The sequence below is a fragment of the Balaenoptera physalus genome (assembly GCF_965194825.1).
Source record: "Balaenoptera physalus genome assembly, chromosome: 15".
NCBI lineage: Eukaryota > Metazoa > Chordata > Mammalia > Artiodactyla > Balaenopteridae > Balaenoptera > Balaenoptera physalus.
In genome coordinates this window covers 43,028,777-43,053,299 of record NC_138894.1, presented here as the reverse complement: position 1 = coordinate 43,053,299, position 24,523 = coordinate 43,028,777, and the positions used below count along the sequence as shown (strand labels likewise).

The window sequence follows — 24,523 nt, the reverse complement described above, 5'->3', positions numbered from 1 at the left end:
TCTAAAGGGTAAGTGGAATCTCTTCTCTCCCAGCATAAAATCCTCCAAAGGTTTCCCACTGCAACCAAAATAAAACCCACACTCCTTATTTTGACCCGTGAGGACATGATGGTCTAGTCCTTGCCTATGTCTCGAGAGCCCTTGAAATCTCCTTGTTCACATTGCTCCAGGGACAATGGCCTTCATGGTGTCTCCTGAATTTAACGGAGTGCATTCCTGCCTCAGGGCTTTTGCACTTGCTATCCCTTCTGCTTGGAGCATTCTTCCTGCCCAGAAGGTCTCAAAGAGGCCTTTCCTAACCAAATAAAGCAGCACCCACTAACCCCACCCCACCACAACTCTATCACATTGATTCGCTACTTATCAACATGTGAAATTGTCCGGCTTTATTCCCTCCCATTAAGGCAAAAAAATCTTTTAAGGGCAGGCATTTGTCTTAGTCTCTGATATATTCCCAGGGGATATATGCCTTGCACATAGGGGGCTCTCAGTGAATGCATGTTGACCGACTGAGGCCAGAACTGAATGGAGAAGGAAGTGACCAGCTAGATGGCCAGGAAGGCAACTGCAGGGCCAGAGATAGGGAGGCTGGAGAATTCAAGATATACCAAGGGACCCTGAGGGGCCAGGCTGGCTACAGGGGAGGATGCACATGGGGAGTGGGAGGAGAAAATTCTGCATGGTGAGAGGGCTTGAAGGCTGTCACTCCAAGTCCTAAGAATTGGAGCGGCTGCTGCTGACGATTATGACTCAATGACATGATAGGTTCAAAGCAAAGATTTTAAGATGATTAATATGACAGAAGGGTTTACATTTCTGAGGGTCCTTAACTAAGTGCTGTCCCATGGGAGCACAGAATTTTAGAAGACAAAACATCTAGAAGAATCTGGGAGCCCAGGGGAGTCGGAGATCTGTCCCTTTGGATTGCGATGCAAGAAAAGCCCATTATCCAACCTTTTAGGGACCAATATTGAGTTCTCAGCTTTGGAAGTTCTCCCCGGGTAATTAAAGGTTTGCTGAGCTGCACAGCAGGTACTCATACACACGTGTTAACGAGCTGGTGCCCATGCCTTGGGCTTCCTTACACCTTCCCCCAACGCGTGCGTGTGCGGGAGCGCGCGCACACACACACACACACACACACACACACACACACACACGACCAAATCGCTTTTTTTCACCCTGTGACTGAACACAGCTTCACCAGACGCCCACCCCACGGATACACCCCAGACCTAGCTCCTTGCCTTCCCAGCCCCTCCACCCAATTCCATTGTCAGAGCGGAACAAAAGGCCCAAGGCATCTTGGGTTAAAGGATTTTAACTCTGCCAATCCCAGGAGGCTCCAACAAGAAGCAGCTTCCTGCAGGAGAAAAGTGACTGAGCAATCTCCCCAGGGGCCAGGGGATTTTTTTTTTTTTTTTTTCTGGTCCGAAAAACAGAATCCAGCTGTCAATCAGACACTCCTCACCCCCACCCCCACCCCGCCCCGGGTTCCCATCCCAGCCCCCATTCCGGGATTAGGAGCTTTGTCTCCTAGAGACCTCCCCGCAGCCAAACGCATCCTTAGGTCTCTTCGCTGATGACTTCTATTTGTGGCGGTCAGGCTTTCACCCAAGCCCGAGGGGCCGTCCCCGCCACCCCCATCAGACAGGACTCTCCCTCTGCTCCCCTCCTCGTCCTCCTGCCCCTGCCTCCCCGCCTTCACCCGGTGCGGGTACTGCTGCCCGGAGCGCCCGGATCGCCCCCCGTCCCTCCCCCCCATCCACATCCGAGCGCCTCTGCTCCCCAGGGCGCCGCACGTAGCCAGGGGCCAGGCGGGAAGCCGTAGCCCGCCGCCTGCCCAGGGCCGCGGGTGACTTCTCCGCGGTCCCGCGCGGCACCCTCTTCGGGCACCAGCTCCTGAACTTGGCCGGAAACGAACCCGTCCTCTGGAGCGGAAAGCTGCCGGCTTGTTGGTTGCTAGCAAGAGCCTACCCAGGGTCGAGGTTCGGTGTGTTTGTTTCCACGTGCCTCTGTCCTAACCGGTGAGTAGCCTCTGGAGAGCCCTTGCTGGCTGCTCTGCCCCAGTCCCAGAGGTTTCTGGAACAAAACTGCATTTGGTGTCAAACCCCTTTTGCTCACCCGGTAACTAAAGTTAAGTATGCATTCTTTGGTTGTTGTTGTTCTTGAGTTTTTCACGTAGACGAGATACCGGGTAAATTAGAAACATGTTTGGGAAAAGAGTGAGCAATCAATGCTGGCATTTAAACAACACAAAAATGCCCACCCCAGGCCACACGCCCAGGCGGCCGCGGCGCTCCTGGCGATGGAGCAGCGCCCTCTGGCGGCCGCTCGGGGGATCGGCCGCCCCTTCCCCCAGGTTCCGGAGCGGAGAGAGTCGCTTCCCCAAGTCTGAGAAACACTGGGAAAACTTGGGAGGAAGGGAGTTTAAGGTGTTGCGACGCCAAGGTCCTGGGAAATGCTTTTTGTGGTTCCGGGGCTAGTACCCAGGCCAAGAGCCCCGGGAAGGGGCCAACATAAAAGAAAAACCCTTGTTCCACTCTCAATGGCTGCCTGAAATTCTGTGAATACAGCGTCACCCCTTACCTGAAGGCTTTGATTCTCTTTAGAATTCAAATGCCTCAAGGAGGGGTAATCCTTAAAACAAGGGCCGGTGGCAGGCTATGTCCAAAAATCACCAATGTCCTCACCAAAAGGCATGATTATACCATCATATATAAATTTTATATGGTGATGACATTTAATAAGTATCATCGAATCTTTTTTCCCCCCTATTGTTATCTCCCGGGGCATCCTTTGGTACTCTGAACAGCAATGTTATGTTAGGCTGCCCCACTCCCACTGACCATTCCCCCTATTTCACTTTGCCCCAAGTTTTCTTGTTCCTTGTACATCCTAAACGTTTCTCCCCTTTTCCCGCTTCTCCTCATTCTTAACAGCTGCTGCTTGAGTTTAGGCTCACACAGCTTATTGTCTGGATCGGGGCTCCTCCAGTGGAGCAGCTGGAGCCCTTCCATGGCACCCAGGATCCCAGGTCCACAGGACCGTCTAGGGTTCTCTCTCTGCTGGACATGCAGCGCCAGCGTGTCTGGAAAGAGGCAGCCACGCTGGGCTGACTGCGGACACCCTCCCTACAGGAGCAAGAGTACTCCTGCTTCAGGTTCCTCTCTCTCTGGAGTTTCTCTTCGGAAGAGTATGGCTCCTCCTCTGCCTGGTGGAAGCCGGAAGGGGTGAGCGTGCTGGGTTTCTGAGGAACCCCGCAGGTGCTCCCCCGGCCCTCACTGTTCTCCTCTGAATCTCTTTTCCCTGCCTGAAGGGTTTCCACTTACTCATACTGTCTGGTGGGAGTGCCTCCAACTTCATACCTGCCTTCTCTCTGAGGTGTTTTCTGCTGTGTTTATTGCTACACAACAAGCCACCCGGTGGCTTAAAACAAGAAACGTGTATTTATTGGCTCCTGACTCTGTGGGTGTCAGCGGGGCAGCGTCCAGCTGGCCTGGCTTTGCGGGGCCTGTGTGTGTGTGTCCGTGGTGAGCCGGCAGGTCGTTGGATGCGTTAGGACCGCTTCACCCACCCATCTGGTGGTTAGCAGGCTGTCAGCTAGGGTGAAAGGGCGACCAGGCCACGTCCCTCTCATAAGGCAGGAGAGCCAACCCCAGGCTGCTTGCTGTAGTGGCGGGGTTCCAAGGATGGGGAGGGCAGAGCCACAAGGCTTCTTGAGGCCTGGGCTGGGAACTGGCCGCCCGCGCTCCCACTGCATTCTCTTGGTCAAAGCCAGTCGCCAAGCCGGGCCAAACTCAAGAGATGAGAAACGGACTTCAACTCCTGGTGGAAGGAGCTGCAAAGTATTGTACCCATTTTTGCGATCCACACGCTGGCCCTCTTCTCCCTCGGGCACGCTACTGATAAGTAAACATGTCAAGATATTAGATCCCTCAGCCGCCCCTAGGACATTCAGAGCGCAGCGCCAAAGCGCACCAGCCCAGCAGTCAGCGTGCCTGGGTTCAGACCTTGGCTTCTCGTTTATCAGATGCTGACCAGGGGAAGTTACCTTACCTCTTGGGGCCTCGGTTTCCTAATCCGTAAAAGTGGGAGTTGTTGTAAATATTAAAAAAGTTAATCCACGTTAAGTACTTACGCAGTGTCTGGCACACCGTAGATGTTCAATAAATATCAGCTATCGTGCCGCGAGGGGACGGCTGGCTGCCCGCCCACCAGGATTGCTGAGGCCACCAGCGCCACCTTCCACAGCTGCCCCAAAGCCCTCTCCCAACACTGCTGACACCGGCACCCCCAGCTGCCAGCTCTGCTGACGACACCTGGTGTTTCCAGGGCCGCACTGAGATGCCAGGGAAATGGCCCTGTCCGTTTTTACCAGCTCCTTCAGTGAAGCCCGTCTCTCTGGAGCTGTTACAAAAAGGGCTCTGAAGTCAGACTGGAGGTTTGCTTGCAGCTCTTCTTCCTGAGAGATTTAGACAAGCTGATTCATCTCGCTGAGTCTCAGTTTCTTCATCTGTACAATGGAGGCAACAGCACCGCCTCCTACAGAGCATAGAAGGCATAATATGAATAACGTTAAGAGCCTGTGTTTAAAAGATGCTGGCGCTCCCAGGACACAGAACCGTGTTGTGCCTGAAATTGCCCCTCCCGTAGGTGCTGAGAAGTTGCCATGGATGAGTCCTGTTTCCCAGAAATATCCTTAGTCACTCCTAACGTCCTCCCTCCCTCTGCGATGGGCCAGGATCCTGGGGAGCAGGCTGAGCTCTCCCTGCAGCTGCTGGTTTAGTGTCTGGTCCCCCCACTCTACCTCCTGAGGCCTGACCCATGTTCCATTTTCAACTTAGTATCTCTAATACCTAGCAGACAACTTAGTATGGTAGGTGCTCAATAAATATCTGATGAAAAAAAGAAGGAATAGATGAGGATGTAGGAGAGGAAAGACTTTTCCTCTACCCCGCTAGGTTCGATAGCTGGGTCTCTGAAATAAACTTACAACAGGCAGATTAACAGGAGAAAAGGTATACACATTTGTTGATGTCTAACGTTACATGGACGGGGACATCACAGGAAAAAACGTGAGTACCCAGAAAGGTGATGAGATTTGAGAGCTTATTTACCATCTTTACAGGGAAGGGGCAATTTACGGGCAAGATGAATGGGCCCTTTGAAGAACAGATGGGAGATACGATAGTTTGTGACAAAGTTTGTCAGGGTGTTGTGTGGACTCCTAGCGTCCTCTCCTGTGACAATCTTCCCTGATTGGTGAAACTCCCAGCGAGGAGATTTTATGACAATTGAATTCCTTTTGGAGGATCTGTCTTAGGCAGATAAGAGGAGTTTGGAGAAAGCCTCTCCCCACCTTTGCTGGTTTTTAACTGCCTTCAGCTCAAAATAATCAGAATAACAAAGTGGCATATTTTGGGGTGTCCTGAACTCCTGTGGGAATTTCACTTCAAGGACTTCTGATAGTTTTTCTTTTCCTTGGTGAAGCCATCTTTTTGGGGGATGACTTCCAAGCCACTAGGGCAGAAGGGAAGATGTTCCCAAGAACTGGGAGTTGGGTGGCAGTTGCAATCACTGGGGAAGCCCAGGCCCACCCAGGGACGCAGGTGTAATTGGCATGGGACCTGCCTTGGTGTCCAGAATTGGGAGTTAGCCCTGATTTGTGCACATTCATCATTTCCATCAAGTCTCCCCCAAGATCCAGTCTCCCCAAGCTGATGGTGAAGAGCCCCAGATTCCGCTGATGGTTCCCACAGAGTTCAGACCACAGCAGAAAATGCATTAGGCTGCCCAGAGGTTAAAGAGGATACCATAAACCCAATTCCATTCCTAAGTGTGTGTTTGTGTGTGCCTAGACACAATCGGAAAAAAAAAAAAGCTACTCACTGCAACTTGATGCTTTAAGCGATTCATGAAATGAGTTAATATTCACTAATGTGTGCCAGGCAGAGTAAATGTGAAAGCCAGGGACAAAGGCAGAGAATGAGGGAGAGAATGAGGATGAGTCTGGCTGCAGAGTAGATCCCGGGCCATGGACTATCCTGAGGGAGCCAGAGTCCAGGAGTCCTGTTAGGAAATCAGTGAGTCAATCAGGCAGGTGGCTGTTCTAACCAGTGGCCCGGGCAGAGGGGTGGGCAGAGAGGGAGCAGCTGCTCCTTCTGTGATGATGGAACTGAAATATCCTCTACCGAATTGGAGGAGAAGGTGGGAGTGGGGCTCCTGGTACGAAGAAAGCTGAGTTCATAAATCTGCCACCCCCCTTTTTTCCTGCCTGCTGCACCTTTAACCTGGCTCTTTTGAAAGATGGATGTGTATGCACCCACAAACACATCGACTCATGCCGTAGCAGAAGGGTGGTAGTAAAGTGTGGAGAAGGTGAGTGGGCAGTGCTTGGAGCCCGGTTGGAGTTTGAGAAGACGAGGATCTCCTTGGAACACATCATTCTGGGATTGTGGGGGAAGACTGTCACCTTCATCAAATGAGACTTTTAAACCCTGGATTTTAAATTTCAGTTCCCAGGAAGGGGTCTGCTTGTTCAAAGGATAAGGGACGGAAGGCGAAGGGTGCGCTGATTCTGAGTTGGGCCCTCAAGTCTCTTTGTGACTCTCAGACTGTAACACACAGGCTGCAAAAACCCTTGCACAGGGTGGTCCTGGGCCACTTATAGCAGCAGGAAGTGGGCTGCTTGTTTAGAACTTGTTCTAGGGCCCATCCCAGGTCTATCTAATCTCCAGCTACTAGGCTCTCTAGGGATTGGGCCAGGGAACTCCAAATTTTAAATATATACCCCTAGTGACCCCAAGGTGCCTAAGGACCGAGGGCCTTTGTAGAATAGGTAGATGGGGATAGAGGAGGCCAGCGGCTCCCAAACCTGGGGGTTCAAGAATGCACCTGGAGCTCTAAGAGCCAGGCTCTGCCCCTGCTGGATGTGAGGTGGGCCCTGTGCCATTCCTAGGAGGACTGTGATCATCACTCAGGTTAGGTGTCCCAGGAGGGAATTAACTGGGAAGAAGCTTTCCTGATCTGCTACTTGACTCTGGAAGTCTCCCCACATTGCCTCTTCATTGAGACTGGGGCCTTCTGCACAGACCCCAGGGCAGGCCTAGGGCATGGAGACGTTGGGGCCATTGTGGTGGCGTTCCGCACTGCCCCCCGCCAGCTTTACTGAGATATAATTGACGTATAACATCGTGGAAGTTTAAGGTGTACGACATGTTGATTTGATACTTACATATTGCAAACTGATTAACCATCAAAGCATTAGCTAATACTTCCATCACATCTCATAATTAGTATTTCTTTTTTGTGGTGAGAACATTTAAGATCTACTCTCTTAGCAACTTTCAAGTATACAATATGATATCATTAACTATAATCAACATGCTATATATTGGGTTCCCCAGAACTAATTCATCTTATAACTGGAAGTTTGTCCCCTTTGATCAATATCTCCCCATCTTCCCCCAACGCTCCCACCCCAGCCCCTGGTAATCACCATTCTACTCTTTGTTTCTATGCATTTGGCTTTTTTAGATTCCACATATAGAAGTGATAACATCCAGTATTTGTCTTTCTCTGTCTGACTTATTTCACTTAGCATAATGCCCTCAAGGTCCATCCATCTTGCTGCAAATGGTAGGATTTCCTTCCTTCTCATGGTTGCATAATATTCCATTGTGTATATATATGCCACATCTTCTTTATTCATTTGTCTGTTGACAAACACGTAGGTTGTTTCCATATCTTGGCTGTTGTGAACAATGCTACAATGAACATGGCAGTGCAGGCATTTCTTCAGGATCCTGTTTTCACTTTCTTTAGATATATACCCAGAAGTGGGATTGCTGGATCATATGGTAGTTGTATTGTTAATTTTTTCAGGAACCTCCATACTGTTTTCCATAGTGGCTGTATCAATGTATTCAATACATTCCCACCCATAGTGCACAAGTGTTCCCTTTTTCCCACATCCTTTCCAACACTTGTTATCTCTTGTCTTTTTGATGATAGCAGTTCTAACAGGTGTGAGGTGAGGGGGACCATTGTTTTGAAATATTTTTGAATTGATAAGAACCCCCCAAATAGGTTCAAAGTTAGCAGAGTATCTGAATTAGGAAAACAAGCCCGTCCCCAAGGAGAATCAACTTTCTCATATGCTTTTGGCCTCAAGAGAGGGAGTCCGGCCACCATTCTGCCCTCTGCAATTCAGAACAGCAGACAGTGAAAAGTCAGCTGTAACAGGGTTCTGACACTCACACAACACACATGTGTCTACGCCGGCTGAGGCTCTGTTTTCTGTTACCACTGGCCATGGAGGCCACATCTTTCCAGTGGGTGAACTTGAAGGCAATCTGGCCTTCAGCCCTCAGCCTTCACCTCAGGCAAACTTCCTTTTACAAAAAGCCTCTCAATTCTTATCCAAAAATTACACTGTATATAATTTATATTCTATTTAACATCAAAATGGGGAGGAAGTCTGCAAGATGAAAACTGTTTTCATAATAAGATGTTATTTGCCTTTTTCACTCTCATTTTCTCGTGAATGTATGAATCTATGTGCTTTGCAAAAACTCACTCCGATAGTGAGTGAGTCCAGAAGCAGATAAGAGACTCCATCTGTCTTTTATTAAGCTAAACATTTTAAAAAATTGCAGGAATGTAAAATGGAGTCACACTTCTCACTAACTTTTTTTGTTTTGGAAAATATAGGTTTAAAAAAATATATATATATGTTAATGTAGTGGATTTATTATTGTAATTTTCAGTAAATAAATATTTTTAAAATTTCAGTTTAATTTCTAATATGGTAAATAGAACACTTTGAGGCCCTCAGTAATGTTAAGAGTATATAGGGGTCCTGAGATTAAGAAGTTTGAGAACCACTGTCTTATTTCTTGCCCGTCCCCTAGGCTCCGCCCCCAAATTTTCAAGTGTACAAGCTCGCCTTCCGCGCCAACCGTTGGAGTTCACCGTGGTGACCATCTGACATGTCTCAAACAGCTGCCTCAAAGCATCCCTCCTCCAGGTGCCCCCTTCCCACCTTCCAGGGTGAGAACGTGTTCCTTTAACACTCAGCAAACCTAGGATGGGGACAAGGGAACTCATGTGCCGTCGGGGGAGCAAGGGAACGAAAACATAGTCACTGCCCTCGAGGGACTTCTGATTTTGTGGGAGATACAGACGGGCAAGCAGCTGCCCAGGAGATACCTGTCATTGCTGTTTGCCAGTTACATCCTGGGGAGAAAGCAGGTATTGCGCCAGCCTTCCAGTTTCTTTCCCTCCCGCTGCCCCAGATTCCCGAGATCCCGGGGCCCGCGCGCCCCCTGGTGGCCGTGCCTCGTCTGCGCAGCCTTTTCCTTCTGGAGCAGCAGGAGTGCCCTAGAGATCCTCAAGTCTGGGGATCGCAGCGCTGTGGCCCCATCGCTTAGGATCTACGTCGGTCCTCCGCGGCCTCTTGTTTGTCCCTCTGCGCACGTTTACCCCTTGGTGACTAAGTCCAGCCCGCTTCTGCCTCTGTGCCTGCCCTTTATGGATATTAGGCATCTTGTGGATTCCTTCCCCACCACCAATGCCATCAGGTGACAGAGTACGCCATGGTAGAAATAACGGATCCGAGTTCAAGGAGTCCGATGCCAAAGTTCCACTTCTTACTGATATGCCTAAGAGCAAATTATCTGATGTCTAAAGCAGCTCTGGATATTGGTGACTGAGGGATATTCTACGTTGGGGTCAAGTTCTTTCAGGAGGCGGGAAGTGCGTCTGGACCCTCTGAATCTCATTGGCTTAGGTTGGATTCCTTGCTCCTCCGGGGCTCATGGTCGTAATTTCCGCATTCTCAGGTGGGCATCAATACCACAAGACCCCCACCAGTCCTTCTAGGGCTTTTTTCCAGGGACATAGGGGCCCTCCTATTACAAACAGGACAGGAGTGGTCTATCATAAAATCCCAGAACACCTCAAAGTGGGTATGCAGATGAACACTTTGACCCTAGCTTACTCAATACAAAACAAAGCTCTAAAATTGAGGAACGAAACACTACAGTGTCTTTCTTTTCATCAAACCCTAGAAATTCAGAATGAGAGTATCCTCAAACACTATTGGGGGTTGGGAGGGAGCTTCAGAGACAGTAAGGTATCCTTGGGGACCAGCCTAAGGGCTCTCCTACAGTTCTGACCCAGAGTCCATTAGCAGGAACCTCACTGCCCCATAAGCAAACTCAACCATCTTAACCTAGTGGTTTCCATGGTAACCATCAAAGACTGATCCCCTTTTCATTCCCACAGATGTTTCTCCCACTCCTCCCCCCAATAGTCACTTTCAGATATGACCTAGAACTGGATTCCATACAAATACTATTTGCAAAGGTATCATTTCCCCCTTTCAATCCATGTTTTAAGAAAGTAGAAACTGTTTCTTTAATTTACATAGAAACGCCCTTCAGGTACACGGGAGTTTATTTTAGTATTCTTATTTGTGTAATAATTCATTTTAAATTAAAATTTAAAAAAACTTTTTTCTAAAAAATTTTCAAACAGAAAAGAAACATTCAAAATGTTCTTTCAACATTTTTGAAGAAAATCTGGTCTTTGTGAAGAATGATAAGAGGTTATGAAATAAACACCATTACCTACAAAAGGAACTCATAGATTGTAAGTCTTAATCCTTATTAGGGCTATGGTGAAAATGGCATAGCCTAACATTTTAGCTTTGAAGCACAAGAAGAATATAAATAAACCTGTAAAGTATAATAAAGTATAGATAGTAGGGGGAAATTTTTAAAAATCAATTAATCATGCTGTCCTTCCACAACGCCTTCCCGCCTTTTCCCCAGCAGCCCCCTCACCCTTCACAACCTTTAAAACTTCCACAATGAGAAACCCAGGCAGTGCGAACACCTGCTGCTCTTGTCCTAAACAAAGGTTGGGTAAACTACAGTCCTTGGGCCATTTCTGGCCCAGGGCCTGTTTTTGTATGGCCAGTCAGCTAAGAATGTTTTTTTACATTCTTAAAGGGCTATAAAACAAGCAAACACACAAAGAAGAATATGCGACAGAAACTAAATGTCCACCCTGTGGCCATGTGTGATCTGTGAACCATCTCTTCTGTTGGCTGCAGGAATCCTGGTGAAAGGTGGCTTTTCTTCCATCCAGGCAGCAGTGACAAGAGGTACAGCCGAAGTTGCCATGCCGACAGGGAATTCAGTTCTTAAAATAGTCAACTGTGCTCAGGCATTTTCGGGGTGGGTGGGTTTGGAGGGAGGGGGTTAGGGAGAGGGGTGGGGAGAGATGATCAACGAATGAGTCAGACCCAACTGGTGACAGCTGTTCCATCATCCCTCTGGTAAGACGGCAGGAGGGGACTCTCTAAAAGGAGGTCTGAAAGAGACATTTTCCATTCAAAGAGTAGGGATAGCTCTGTTTCCTTGCGCTATTTTCCTGCCCGACAGAAGGAAATTCCCCCTACCACCTCTCCTCCCTCCCGCCACCCTGCAGCCTCTTCCCTGCAGAGAACAGAAGTGGGAAACACACCCATCTCAAAAAGAGCCTGCCCTGATTCAGAGAGACTGGGTGTGCTGGGGATTAGTCTGTGCGGGGGTGGGAGCAGCCCATTCTCACTCTGGGCTGCCTCAAGGCTTCCTCTGTGGGAGGCCCGCCTCTCGTCATCATCTTGGTCATCATAATCAGCATCATGGAACCAAAAGGAAAGCGTATCACTAACAATGTGTCTTTTATCCAGATAGCCCAATCAACCAACAGTCATTCTTTGAGAATCTCCTGTCACCCTTTTGTTGTGCCCCCAATGCCTGGAAAGGTGAACTAAGTCCTTTTTTTAAATTGTGGTAAAATATACATAACATAAAATTTGCCATTTTAACCAATTTTTAACTGCACAACTCAGTAGCATTAAATGCATTCACATTGTTGTGTAACTGTCACCACCGTCCGTCTTCAGAATTTGTTCATCTCCCCATATTCTGAAACTCTACACATAACTCCCCATTCTGTACCCATCCCCCCAGCCCCTAGCAACCACTATTCTACTTTCTGTCTCTATGAATTTGGTTATTCTAGGAATCTTATATAAGTGGAATCAGTATTTTCTTTTGTATCTGGCTTATTTCACTTAGCATATCTTTAAGGTTCATCCATGTGTCAGAATTCCATTCCTTTTAAAAGCTGAATAATATTCCATTGTATGTATCTACACATTTTGTGTATCCATTCATCCATCAGTGGAAATTTGGTTTGTTTCTACCTTTTGGCTACTGTGGATAATGTTGTTCTGAACTTCAGCAGCTGTTTGAGTCCCTAATTTCAATTCTTTTGTTGGCTAAGTTCATTTTCAGAAAGAAAAAACTAAGCCGAATGAGATCCCACCCAGGGTGCAGAAGATGCTACAGCAACATTTTCTTATCTCTTCTATCCCATCCATTCAAAATCCATCTCTTATGAGGCCAGCAGCCCCTGGTCCCCTGTTGTCTTCCCTCCTCCAGGCTCTAGCCCTCTGCCCTTACGGCTCACTACCTTGAGGTTAAGGCCCTGGGGACTTCTGGTCTCAGATCCTTCATCAAGGACGGTGGAGAACTTTAAGGTTGATAGTTAGTTCTTTCATTTTTTTCATAGTTGAGCATCATTAAAGTAAAACTTTCTAGGTTTAATGCCAATTGTATCTTTTAGCATCATCTCAATGTGTTTTTATACAAAAGGACCCATTTCCCACCAGGAGCAGGGAAGGAAAGGATTCAGTGGATAGGCATATCACTAGGAATTTTTTTGGTCGGGAATGAGCACATGGTCTCAGTTGGCTCACTCAGGCTAAAGGGAAGGAATTTTATTTTGTGGCTGGGCAAGATGTTCTTTTTTTTTTTCCCTGGGGGTGTTCCACTTGATGCTGATTGAAAGGAAGCTGGGCTGTGGATAAAGCTGACACCTAGGGAGGAAGGCAGAGCTAAGAGAATAGCAGAATATGGTGCTAGTGTCCTGATTGTGCAGTGCCTGAAGCTTACTCTACTCCAGTTACCTGTTAGGGAGCCAAGAAATTGCCTTGTATTTTAAGCCTGATTTGGTAGGGCTTTCTGACCCTCAGGACCAAATTTACCCCAAGAAGAGTGGAAAGTCATTACAAGGTATAAGCAGGGAGAGTCCAGGAAGAGGGTGACATGATCAGATCTGCATCACAGGATTGCCCTGAACTCTAGCTGCAAGGTGGAAATGGGTTAGTGGGGAGCTGGGGTGGTTGCAGTTATGGAGGTGCTACTGGACTAGTTCTGGTGAGAGGTTATGGAGGAGGAGAGAGGGGAGCAGATCTGGGAGATTTTAAAGAAATTTTCTATATGAAATCACGTTGATCCCCCCGAAACACCAAACACACACAGACACATGGATTCCAACGTCAATGGCTATCCAAAGCCCCCGCCCCATTTCTACAAATCTGGGGAAGCAGGGAAGAGGTTTTCATTTCTCATGGACATTTCTGCCTCACGGGCTCCCACCTCTAAGAGCGGTTTAGTTGTTCTGCCAAGTCATGGCTGGTGTGAAGCTCAGTCCTTCGTTGGTTTCTACAGCCCCTCACGTAGACAGTCCTGGTGAGGTGGGCTCACACTGCAGTCTTCTACCACTTTGTCTCATTGCTTTCCTTTTCCTCCTCCCAACTCTGTACTTGATCCCCTCCCTCATGGGTTCCTTGGGGAGCTCCAGTTTTTCTCTCTTCATGGTGGAAAAAATTCAGCTCTCCTAGCTCCTTCCCTCAAACTCACACATCTGGCTTCTTCAGGGAGCTCGGAAGAACAAAGGGCCCCCATCGGGCACAGTCTGCTCGCCTTACAAGGCAGGTGAGTTCTAAATAGCCAGCTTTCCCCCGTTGTCATTCTCAGTGTGGATACTTGTCTCCCACAGCTGGATTATGAACTCCTTGCAAGCAGGGCCATGTTTTCCTGGTCTCTGTGATGTCCACTGCACCTAACACTGTGGGCACTTGTGCAACTGGTCAAACCCTGCTTGTTCCGAAGCAGCCTAGCCGCAGGCCATAGACAAATCAACCCAGGGTCTTCAGGAGGACGAGAGGTTTAAGAGGCACTGATTGATTGAGGGCTCCTGTGCACAGGAAAGACCTGAAATGATTTCATAGAGCAAATATTTGTTGGACATTTCCTGTGTGCAGCATGAAGTGGACTGTGGCCCTGGGGCATACAAAGATGAAATCGTTCCTCTGCCCTCGAGGGTCCCACCATGGAGGGGAAGACACACACACTGCTGACAGCCTATCGGGGGACCAAAACGGGAATTACTGGATATGGACTCTGGGACCCAGAAGGAATGGATTCTGTTTGGGGTGGGAAGGCAGATTGAGTGATTAGGGTGGGAAGGTAGGTTGAGTGATTAGGGTGGGAAGAGGATATGACACTATCGTGGGCATTTGAGGCATAACTGAGAGGCGAGGAAGTGCCTGGTCCCCTCTGAGAGTGGCGAGTGTTTGGCATGGCAAGTGTGCCTGGAGCTGAGGTGGAGGGGCGGGACCAGGCTGGACAGACCTTGTCATGCCTCGCCCAGGAGATGTGCTGCTTTCCTGGAGGTGACGTTTGGGCACCCAGCAAGTGTTTTAGCTTGATTCCCCTCCCTCCATGACAGGGAAGAGCAGGGGGCGGAATGGGTGAAAATCTTTAAGATGTTGGCTTCCCTTAATCAGCCCCCTAGGCCGCTGACATTCTGGCTCCCTGGAGTCTAACAGGGAAGAAAGGAGTGGATTGAAAGTGAGAAAATACTCGTGTGAAGGAGTAAAAAACAGCTGCAACCACAACACTCCTTTGGAGATGGAATGAATAAATGAGATAAAATCCTAAATAAATATCTTGCATGGCACTAATTGCGTTTTAAAAGCGGCCACCGGAGCACAGATAAAACGATGCTGTATTTCATTAGTGGCTCCTTTAATTCTATGGTATTTGCCAGCAAAGCCCTATTAAAGCACTCTGTAATTAAAGACCAGTTCTGGGTCCTGTAATTTAGAGCAGTATCAAAATATGGCAAGTAACTGGAGGTAAGGAAATAGAAACAAACACCACTTTCATAAGGTCCTTGGAGATCACACAGAGTGTGAATTTTAAAAGCTCAGCCTCTGTACCGCCCCTGCCCGAGGGGTCTTGTCCACATCAGTGTTTTCCATTTGATGGGCAACCGGTTACATTTTTATTATCCCACAGGAGCGTAGGTGGAGAAGTAAATCAGTTCTTTTATTAAAACGATATTTTTATTGTGATATAATTCTCATAACATAAAATTACCACTTTAAAGTGTATAAATGAGTGGTTTTTAGTATATTCATAATGTTGTACAACCATCACCACTACCTAATTCCAGGACATTTTTATCATCCCCAAAAGAAACCCGTGCCTGTGAGCGATCAGTTCCCATTCCCACCCACGCAGCCCCCGATCCAGCCCCTGGAAACCACTAATCTGCTTTCTGCCTCTATAGATTTGCCTATTCTGGACATTTCATGTAAAGGGAGTCATACAGTATGTGGCCTTTTGTGACAGGCTTCTTTTACTTAGAATATCTTCAAGGTTCATCTGTGTTAGAGTACGTTATCAGGACTTCATTCCTTTTTGTGGCTAAATCATACTCTGTTGTCTGGATATACCACTTTGGTTTATCCATTCATCTGTTGATGAACATTTGGGTTGTTTCCATTTTTTAACCATAATTAATAATGCTGCTATGAACATTCCTGTACAAGTTTTTTTTGTGAATCGATGTTTTCAGTTCTTTCAGGTAGTGGAATTGCTGGGTCATATGGTAGATCTTTGTTTAACCTTTTGAGGAGCTGCCAGGCTATTCTTCACAGCAGCAGCAACTATTTTATATTCCCAAAAGCAATGTATGAGGTTTTCAATTTTCCCACATCCTCACCAGCACTTGTTATTGTCTGTTAGTTTTTATTACAGCCCTCCTTAAGTGAGAAGAGGTATTTCATTGTGGTTCATCCAACCTTTAACCATGAAAATAGCCACCCTTTGTCTTTGCTCTTTGTGGCGAACCACATAGACTCTCTCTGCGTTAGGCCAGCAGGAGATGGTCTGTGGTTCTGCTTCTCCTGTTCCCTCCATCGGGAACCGGCCTGGAGACGCTCGTGACCCAGGACACCGCAGCAGGTGCTGAGCAAGAGCCAAGTGGATGGGAGTCCCAATCCTGGTTCTGCCACATCTTAGGTAGGGTGACCCCGGGCAAGTTACTAAACCTTCCTACACCTCATTTCTTAGATGGGAGTCATTTAAGTAGAGTCGCTGTCTTTCAAGGACTCTAAGAAACACCCCTTTCACATCTTACCATCTCCGAAATCAAGATGTGCCTTTTTAAAAAAAATTTATTCATTTATTTAATTTTTGGCTGCGTTGGGTCTTCGCTGCTGCACGTGGGCTTTCTCTAGTTGCGGCGAGCGGGGTCTACTCTTTGTTGTGGTGCGCGGGCTTCTCATTGCTGTGGCTTCTCTTGTTGCAGAGCACGGGCTCTAGGCGCACGGGCTTCAGTAGTTGTGACACGTGGGCTTCAGTAGTTGTGGCTCGCGGGCTCTAGAGCACAGGCTCAGTAGTTGTGGCACACGGGCTTAGTTGCTCCGCGGCATGTGGGATCTTCCCGGACCAGGGCTCGAACCCGTGTCCCCTGCATTAGCAGGTGGATTCTTAACCACTGTGCCACCAGGGAAGCCCAGGATGTGTCTTAACCTGTACGTCAGGCAGGCTGAAGTCGGGACCTTGTTGTCACTGCCTGGACATCAAAACTTGCTGACCAGCTGTCAGCTGCCAGGGAGAAAAACCCCAGAGACCGTAGTGGCGCCTCCTTTTAATGATGCTGTGTCACCAAGCTCTTGGCACCCAGGACAACAATGTGGGGAAAAACACAGGCCACCATGACTCTGAGTCAAAGCGTGATGAGAAGAGTGGACCCCAAGTGTGAGGAAGTTTGGAAATACCATAACCAATTTATTTCACTTGTATTTTGCTTTTTATCTATGCACAGGAGTGATGTATGGCAAATATCTTAAAATAAATCTCAAAGAGCTCTTTCAGTAAGTACAAAATAAAACTTGTAAGTACTAAGAAACTCTTGTGTCGATTAATTGGCTTTCTTTTTTCTTTTTTAGGCAAGCATAAAATTATGACACAGGTGACAATTGCTGGTGAAATACAGGTACCTACTTCCCACGGGGAGAAGCTGTTGAGGGAACCAAACGGCTGGGACACCGTGAGTGAAACACTTACCACAGGGCCTGGCAGGAAGCAGTCCTGTTATCAACACTGATGGTTAAGAGTGTCGTTAATAACAATGTACCCACGCGACTCATATTAGGACGTGTGTAATGAGTGACACCTCTTCTGATCCGTCACTGCATGACTAATCCCGGAGAAGGGAAAAACCATAACTAATGCTTTTTTTTTTTTATAGATCTCAGAAAAAAATCAGTAAAATCAGCTGTCCCAATGAATATAACATTTCAACAATGTTAGTCAAAGACTCTTTTTTTTTTTTTTTTAGAAATAGTAATCTTTTTTTTTTTAGACATATGGATTTATTATTTATTAATTTATTTATTTTTTGGGCTGTGTTGAGTCTTCGCTTCTGTGCGAGGGCTTCCTCTAGTTGCGGCAAGCGGGGGCCACTCTTCATCGCGGTGCGCGGGCCTCTCACCATCGCGGCCTCTCTTGTTGCGGAGCACAGGCTCCAGACGCGCAGGCTCAGTAGTTGTGGCTCACGGGCCTAGTTGCTCTGCGGCATGTGGGATCTTCCCAGACCAGGGCTCGAACCCGTGTCCCCTGCATTGGCAGGCAGACTCTCAACCACTGCGCCACCAGGGAAGCCCAGTCAAAGACTCTTAAGGCTTGCTGTGTGCTATCTGCCACACTGGAAGGTAACACAGAGATGTTGGCCTCTTCCTAGGGGACACGCATTGGGCACCATACACGTCAGTCCTGCCCAGCAGTGGAGTTCTGTGCCCCCAGGGGTGCATGTGGTTCAGTCACTCCCTCTGGGAGGCCCACTAACTCTGCCCTCTGTTGTGTGGATCTCTTCCCAGCGCTTCACACTGGTAACTTGAAATTGGCTGGGGCATGAGTATTTACACGACGGGAATCGGCAAACACCATTAATCAGGACTTTTTAAAAAGTTAACTTACTAGCTTATCACTGCATCGAAGGCACTGAGTTCCTGGGGTGGAGGTGGTATCTGTAAACTCGGTCCCAGACCACAAGCCAAGGGCCACTCACTGGATCAGCAGGGATGTTTGGGCACCATGGGCATTCGCCCTACTTCCCTGGATACATATTCTTGCAACATCGTCCATTTCCATGTGGCTGTCTTTGGGGTGTGGGTGACCTGTTAGAAGGTTCTTCTTGCTCCTGTTTGTGAGATGAAAGTCAACGTGGAGTCAGCGTTGCTAAGAGCGTTCTCTAAAACGGAGCTGAGAGACCGTGGAAGAAGTATGATTTACACACGCCTCAGCCTGGATGGAATCTGAGCTCTGACCACTTATTGTCTTAACGCAGGCATCCAGAACATCTGCCCCATGTTCCAGAAACTCAAGATACTTATCAGACCCTTACCCTAAAATAACCCATGACAACCTATCCCTTAAGGACAAATATTTCCTTTCTTGCATCAGGGTCAATCCTAGTTCTTACCAGACAACTCAACAACTTTGTGGCTTTTACCTTTATAAGCCCCTGACTCTTTCTCTTCCCTGGAACACTCTTTCGGTTTTACCTGAACCGGTATCTCCCGAATTGCAATTCCTTATTCCACAGTAACTCTCTTCTAATTCGTAGCCTTCTGTGTTTCTTGGTCGACATGTTTCAGCTGCAAAACGTCTTCCAGACGCTGAGCAACCCTCTCCATGGTTTCTGTGTGGCTGGAATTAGGCTGAGAGTTCAGGCTTCTGAGGGCTGAGTCAGGATGAGAGTGGAACAGAAACAAAAGCACAACAGAAGAAGAAAACAATGCCTATTTGACTACTGGAAAGAGGATGGAGACAGGCTTTCTCTTAATTCCTTAGTAGAGGGGGACCCAGCAGAAATTATTAGCATGCTCGGGTGCATAGACTTCCTGCCCCTCCAACTCCTCACGGAGAATTCTATAAGTGCTAGCCCGGTTTCTCTACTCCTTCCCTCAACTCTCCTTATGAGGGTTAGAAGACATAGTAATAAAGACCAAACAAGAGAAGAATGGGGAGAGGAGAAAAGCAAGCCTGGTTGCTTGGGGGAGAGGCAGTGTGAGGAGGGGGGTGCTGGGACAGCTATGGGGGGAGGGAAGTAGATGGGGGGGGCCGAGAGTCTCATGATTCTTGGATTATTTGAATAGGTCATACATGCACAAGGGACCCAATTACGAAATCACCCCCACCCTCTAACTTTGGGCTCCAGCACCCCGTTATTTTTCCTAGAAATAACCCCTCTTATTAGTTCTTTGCATATCCTTCCAGAAATTCTCCATGGCAGAGGTTTTCAAACTTCCCTGTGGATGAGAATCACCTGGAAGGTGTGTTAAAACAAAGAATGCTAACTGACCCCTGAGTTTCTTTTCTGATTCAGAGGCTCTGAGTGCTGTCTGAGAATCTGCATTTCTTACAAGTTCTCTCTGGCCAGCTTGATGCTGCTGGTCCAGGGACCACACTCTGAGAACCACTTTCCTGAAGGTATTCGTAGGAACATTGAACACTTACCCCTTTTTTCTGAAGTAATTTGAGTTTCTGGTGATGGACCTATCCCTTAGGACACCATTGATGCGGCACAGTTTCTGCCTGTGGGCCTTCTCTATGCTGATTCCTTCCCCTGGGCTACTCTCCTCCTGACCTCTGTTTATCCAAGGCCCAGTGCAATGTCTGCTTCCTCCAGGCAGTCTTTCTTGGTTCTTTCCCTATATGGAAGGAAACTTCTGCTCCTTTAAACTCTCATAGGAGTGTTTGTCTGAGCCTTGTAAGGGCACCTGTTATTTATGAGAATGGGATGTTAAATGGAACTCTTTCTTCTTTGGTTTTTACAATTTTGTTAAAGAGATATCAGACCCTAAAGTGAGTTTGAGAGATCATTAAATGCAGAATTTAGGTTTCAAGACCTTTGGACTTTCCCTGGTTACCTTGGGGCTATAAAATGGTTGATAGGATTTTTTTTAGAATTTCTTAGGAGCGGGCTGTGTTGTAAACTTGGAGAGAGAAAAGTGAGACCAAATGGGAGTGCCACTTCTTTCCCCTCAAGCCCAGAGAGATTGGGCTTCAGTGGTTGCTTGAGAGCTTAATGTGGGGTCTTTGCAGCTGGGGGCCTCTATGGACCAGGGCCAGATTCATGCCTGCCTGAGAGAGCTGAAGCAGCCTGGGGCCAGGGAGAGAGAGGGAAGGAACTGCCCTCCACCCAGGGCACAGCAAGGGGAGTGTTGCTTTCCTTGTAGACCAAGAAAAGTGTCCAAGGAAGCCACTGTGGGAACATCTTAAATCCCATCCAATATGGTCAGGATGATAGGGGGCAGCCAAAAGGAAGTGGGAACCTCCAGATTCCATGTTCTACAGTGACAGAGTCCTGGGAACTGCGGGTAAGCCCTGGTTTGGGGGATCTTTGAGGAGCCCCCAGAGCGCCCATGAGCTCAAGAGTTACCTTAACCCACCTGCCATTCAGAGGACCCTGGGGTCTGGAGACAAGGGTACCATCTTGGATTCTGCCCTTTCTCCCTGTGGGCAGGGACCCTGTTGGCCTGCTGGTGGGAAAGGGGGCAGGGAGGAGAAAAGCCACCCCACCTCCCTTCTCAGGTCGCCGGGGAGATGGAAGAAAATGTAAGGCCACATCAAGTTCAGAGTTTTGATTATATAGGATGAACATTCTACCCACAGGTGACTGTGCTTGGGCCTTAAAGGGGCTAGGGGCCGTAACACTGCCATTCCCTAGAGTGGGAGGACAATCCACAGCCTGCTGGAGTTTTCACCAGGGGCTGGCAAAGTTGTCCTTTTGATTGCTTATGCATTGTGTTTGTTTAAAATACCAGACACACACCCCCCCCACACACACACAATCTTGTTATCGCTTTATGCTATAAACTCCTTGATATCATGACTTATCACACCTTTGTGGCCCTTTGGTGCCTAGCTCCATACCTGGCACACAGCAGGCACACAAGGGATATCTGCTCATTTACTCCTTTATTCTTTTATTCAACATTTACTGAGAATCCACGCTCAGCGCTAGTGATAGAGCAGGAAAAGAAATGGACGCGCCTCCTGTCTTCCAGGCTCTTGCTGTCTGCTGAGCAGTACAAGAGAAGCTCGTGTAGAGCTCACGCCAGTCAAGGGGGAGCAAATGCAAATCCCCACGGCAGCCAGGCAGGTTCGTGTACGTGGGCAAGTGTAAGACAATCAGGGTGTCGGCAGCTTTGGCAGAACAGGACACCCACCGCGCCCCTTGGAAGGCTGCAGCTGCTCTTTATTGCCTTCTGAGAATTCAAGCCCATTTGTCCAAAAGGAGTAATAAATCTGGATTTTCATGTGAAATGTCCCGAACAAAACACATCTGGTGGGCCAGTTCAGTGCAAGGGTCACCGTTCGGGGCCCCTTTGCTGTTGTTGGCACTCTCCCTGGTATTCTCCTGTAGAAGGAGGGGCTGCCAGTAATCGAGGACCACGTGCTGCTTCTTTAGGAATTAATAAGTCAGCGTTTGGAGAAGCTTTATACAAATAACTTAGCTTTATTAAAATGCTCCTTTGGCCCAAAGAATAAATATTTTAAAAATCCCAACCCTAAGTGCTTAATCTGCTAAAATGTACAACAAATAAAATGAACACTCTAAAAAGAGCTTGCTTCCTGTTTTAGAAGAGGCCCCATGGCTCTACAATCTGATTACAGAGAAGCGGCCTTTCCTGCCAGGGTTATGACAAGAAGCCACAAACGGACCAAGCCACAGTTTGAGAGGAACTAGCCAGCAAGTTGCATTAACTGCAATTTCATTACCCTGAAAAGGATTCCATTAGTTGGAGACTTAGTGACTGCTTCTGGGTCTGATTCCTCCTTCGGGGGCCGTCCTATGCTCCCTGCCCTGTCACTGCTGAGATCACAAGGTCCAGAAGCCAGGCTGTAAATGGAGCTGAAGAAGTTCTGGGAGACAGGACACAACAAGGCAGGCAGTCCAGGAGAGACAGCCAGCTGAAACCTTTCTCTCCAAGTTCTGTTTCCTGTTCTGGGGACAGAGCCAGGGGTGACACTCTACACAAGTATGATGTATGTCTCCTTTGGGGTACAAATATAGTCACATTTCTTATTTTTACCATTAATAACTCCCATCTACTTTTATTAGTGGAAAATCTAATCATCTACCTATTGAGAGCCATCCCTTTAAACTTTCCACGAATCCTATATTTTCAGTCGGAAGAGATCAGTACTATGAGACAAACCAGCTCACCAGCGCTGTTGTTTCTATTTCCGCCACAAGGTGTCGCTGTTGAAGACTGGTTTTGCGTAGGTCAGCACAGCACGTGCTCTAGATTTTGGCGATGCCCTTGCCCGTACAGGTCCCTTGCCAGCCACGGTAGTGCCACATTCCAGCTTTTAAGGTGGCAATACTTTTTATTAGTACACATATGTGGGACTTCCCTGGTGATCCAGTGGTTAAGACTCTGTGCTTCCAATGCACAGGGCGGGGGTTCAATCCCTGGTCTGGGAATTAAGATCCCCCATGCTGCACAGTGCAGCCAAAGGAAAAAAAAGAGTACACATATGTATTCCCAAAGCCTTACCCTGTGCCAGGGTGGCTGCTTCTGGATTGCCATTATGTATTTGTATGAAGGTCACCATCCCAGAATCCCCATAACCTCCCTCAAACTTCCCCTTTGTGGCCCCGGGTGTCCTTTCCTGCTATCAGACTTTGGTCAATGACATCCCAACGAGCTTTTGTAAGTTTAAATCTCGGAGAGCTTGGGGTAAAGGGGTCTTCGTTCCTTCCCTCCTTTAAGACTCTGAGATGGTTTTGCAAATGTGTCCCTCCCTTTTCAGAACTCTGCCTAACAAGGGGTCTTAGCGAAGGGTTGCCTTGCTAAGTCAAGCAAAAAGTCCTGTTATTCCTTTTAATTGTCAAAGACAAAGATCTTACACCCAGGGCAGGGGAGGCGCTGTTTGCCAAAAAAAAATTTTTTAACTAAAAGGAGCAAATAGCAGCCCCTCTCATAAAAAAAAGCCTTGATCCAACATGACTCTCTCCTAACTCTACAGAGAAGGAGTCAGTGACTTAAAAATTAATTCAGACCTTACCTCACTATGCTCCCTATTCCAGGTTGTTGAAGTTAAGAAGAGATAGTTGAGACTCATGGAAGATGAATAAACTGCCCAGGATCACACAGGGGGTGAGAGAAGAGCCACCACGAGACTCTAGAGTCTGGGCACTTTCCACTGCTCTGCTTCCTTTCCCAAGAGGTCCTGTAGAAGGAAGAAGGGAGGTCACCGGAAGTCAGGGTGGCCAGGAAAGGCTTAAGAAAGAGATCAAGTCTTGACCTGAGCACAGAAATAGGGATTGGTATGCCCCCAGGGGACAGGAGTAGGGAGTCCCTGCATGGCTCATATTTAGGAGGCAGGAATGGACCAGACAGCTGGAGAGGGTTCCCAAGGAAGCACCTAGTGATGGGGCAGCTCTAGAAATGCCAGAGGCTGCTATGGTCAACCCCTATATCCGTTCTACCCTATTCCTTAGTTAAAGCCTTCCCGCAGTAATGCTTACTTGCCCCAGTCTCCCTTTCAGCTATGTGTTTTCATGTGACTTGGTGTGGGCCAATGAAATGTAAGCAGAGATGTTTTGTAGAGACTTCTGGGAAAACCTCTTAAAATAGAACAAGTTCCTCTTTAACCCTTCTTCCTCCCTTCCTCCATCTTGATGTCTGGGAGATATATGTGATGACTGGTCCTCTAGCATTATCTGAGACAACGACTACAAGGGCCACACTTTAGAGATGATGTAGTGATGAAACTGTAGCCCCTATAACTGTGGAGCTGCCGTACTATCCCTGGACTGCCAATCTGTCGACTTTCATTTAGGTACTAGGGAGAAACTTCTATCTTGTTTACATCATGGTTATTTTGGGTTTTCTATCACATACAGCTGAATTTGTTCCTAACTGAAGTAGCCTGCCTAGATTATTGGGGAAGGGGTGGGGGGGAAATCCCTGAGTACCAGGCCAAGGAGTCTGGACTATATCCTGTGGGTCAGTGGGGAGTAGGAGAGTGACATGACAAAAACCATGACTTATTAATGTTCATTTGGCCACCAGGTATGACATCCACTAGAAGAAAGTGCAAGGCTGCCGACCAGCTAGATGACTTTTACTGTAGCACAATTGCTGGGCTGGTGAGGGAGTAGAGGGTGTGTCTAACCTGATTTCTCAACTGGCTACTCTGAGATATCAGGCCGACCTCCAGAAGTTCTGTTTCCATAAAGTCTCCATAGCTTTCTAGAAAGGCAGCAAGACTTTGGGACTGACAGGTCCTGGCACACTCCTCCTGGG

At 47.8% G+C, this 24,523-nt stretch overlaps 1 long non-coding RNA gene across 1 annotated transcript; it reads left to right on the top strand.

Moving 5' to 3' along the window:
• Positions 1–1,550: 1,550 nt before the first annotated feature.
• LOC309643708 lies at positions 1,551–19,630 on the top strand. The gene is made up of 3 exons (XR_014254013.1): positions 1,551–2,027; positions 8,916–11,173; positions 17,147–19,630. It is a non-coding gene; the product is annotated as an uncharacterized lncRNA (long non-coding RNA).
• The last annotated feature ends 4,893 nt before the right edge of the window (positions 19,631–24,523 follow it).